This window comes from Belonocnema kinseyi, chromosome 7, assembly GCF_010883055.1.
Source record: "Belonocnema kinseyi isolate 2016_QV_RU_SX_M_011 chromosome 7, B_treatae_v1, whole genome shotgun sequence".
NCBI lineage: Eukaryota > Metazoa > Arthropoda > Insecta > Hymenoptera > Cynipidae > Belonocnema > Belonocnema kinseyi.
Genome location: NC_046663.1, coordinates 87,640,972 through 87,643,728, shown reverse-complemented (window position 1 = coordinate 87,643,728; position 2,757 = coordinate 87,640,972).

Here is a 2,757-nt window from a genome sequence, read left to right as displayed (position 1 = left end):
TATTTTATCAGTCATTTTGTCAGCTGAACAGTTATGTCAAATAACGCCTGTAAATATTTGAGGAGTTTACTTATTTATGGTCATTTAAGAAATTAATTGATAACTTATTTGTGAATTTGAAATTAAACTGTTAGTTTCGTACACGAAGGAAAAACAGATAAAAGGTATGAAATGTCGATCAGATGATACATTCAGTCAAGTTGAGGTTATGATCAATATTTTCAATTTAAAATAAAAACGAGGTAAGTAATCAAAGAACGAATGATCTATAATCTGAATTTAAAATTCTATCTATTTTAAGTTACTTAAACTCAAATTTCATTTTAAATTTATAAACATTTGTCAAATGTGTTGAGTCAATAAACCTGCAAATTAAGATCATTGTTCCCTACTTTGGACAGAAAAAAATCGTTATCCAATTTTATGCAAGGATAGTTAATTTTGATTCTTTTGAAATTTTTCAAAATTGTAATATTAAATAAATATAATATCGAAAATATATAGTGGTTTAGTATAATCGTGAAATTCCAATGCTCTATGCGCATGCGCTCGGATGGTTGTAACATCTGAATTTGTTTCACTTTAACAAATTTTTTTACGCCTTTGAACATCTACATTTAAACATTCATTTCACTCCGTGTATTTGCCACACAACATAAACTTCATAACAAATTCGAATTATTTCAAACAAAACAATATTTATGTAATATAGTTTTTTAAATTATAATTTTTCTTGAATAAAATCTTTATTCCACAGCCAGGGATCGGAACCTTTTTGCTTGGAGCCTAGCTTAAAGGGTTCCTTAAGGGTCCGGGTCCAGCTTGTACCCTTTAAATTTTTAAGGGTACGGATCCGAACCCGAACCGTTTAGAATTTACAGGGTTAGCGTCCGGAACTGTACACTTTAAGATCTTAAGGGTACAGGCCAGTCCATGGCGCCAAGCGATGTCACGCCATTTGAGGTTATGCTGGGTTATGCGTCGTATCAGAAGCGAAGTGAAGCTGTGTCGAAGGTCTCAAAATGTTGAATTGTGGTAAATAAGTGTATGAAAAAAAGAATTTATTCTGGTGTTATTGACTAAATATATAATAATGGTACTTCGTCCAGCAATATGAAAAAAGTTGTTGATTTGTTGGACGCAGAAACTAATTATGATACAAGTAGGCAAGGAATTAACCATGTGCCGATCAGTGTTACATTATCTGCATAAAGGGCCAGACGATAGATTCGTAGTTCATTCAAAGCGATGGTCGCATAGTTCAGATCCACAAAAACTTTTTACTATTTAATTAGTAAACACTACAACAGCTAGGACTACTCATTGCTTAGGAGAATTTTACCAATTGCTTAGTGGAATTTTACTAATTCTTCAGTGGAATTGTACTAATTTCTTAGTGGGATTTTACTCATTTCATTAGTAGAAAATGTCCACTAATCAATTTAGTAGTTTTCTACTAATCGTTAGTGACCGACTTCTTGCTAATTGAATTAGTGAAATTTTACTATCAATTAGTAAAATTTCACGAATTCAGATTTAGAGAGAAAAGTTTCATTGTGAACTTTGTGATTTTATTCATTACTTATATAGTTCACTTTATCATTATATATATAATGGTTAAAAGTGTGTGCATTTTTTGTAATTGATATTTACATAATGATATAATAATTTCATAACAACGTATAGTACTAATATTTGCAAACAGAGATTGTGTTCGTAAATGAAGTTTACAATTTTTAAAGGAGATAACTAAACAAATGTTAAAACTTAAAAATTACATTTTCATAAGCATTACGTATTAACAGTTTTGTGACCAAACTAATTTTAATTTTCTTCACGAGAGACTGCAAAAAATATGAAGTTCATTTTTTATGAGTAATTTTAATTGAAAAATTGTTGAAAAGTTGAAAAAATTGCGATATAATTTCTCAGGACTGAACGCTTCTTTTCTATTACAATAAAGTGCAATAAACCTGTTAAAGAGGTAGCTACACTAGATTGCTAAATTTTTCGTTTTTAGACAGTCTAAATGCTGCAATGTATCGCGGCAATCAATAAGTAAATATAAGTAACTATTTTCGCACATCCGGTAACCATAGTATCGCAATGATTTAAATTAGTAAGTAAATAAGTAATTACCACTTTATGAGTTCTAATGTGTGCCTTACACATGTTACAAAAAGTAAAAGTTAAGTTTTTTTATTGAATGCTTGCAGGTATCTAAAATGTTGAGTTGATAAACGGGGGAAAAAAACGATTTATTGAAAAAGTTATTGAGTTCGGAGAAAATCATCTTCCAATATATAAGTAATGAATAAAATCACAAAGTTCACAATGAAACTTTTAGAATAATAACAGTTGTTTAAAAAGTTGTATGTTGGTATATATTTATCCTGTGATAGAGTGAATGATTCGTTTTTACGTTGTCGAAATCTGTGATACATCTTCAGTGTAACCCCGTAACCCTTGCATAGCATCTACGACCCCTACGCCTTTGGGTCTAGGGGCTCCAGCCATGTGCGCACCTTGGCCTGCTGCGCAGTTTACAGTCTCATTAATCGGCCTATTGTCATCCTCCAGGAAAAATTAGAGTTTAATAAATTTTCAAGAAATAAAAAAACAATAAATTCATTGAGATGACTGAATTCGTAGTAATTTTGGAAAATTTTCAGTTTTTATCCCGTTTTTCCACCACAAGCAGAAGCAGAGATAGGTGCTCAAAGTTTAAACAATTGTGTGGGTCCTTATATTTAAATG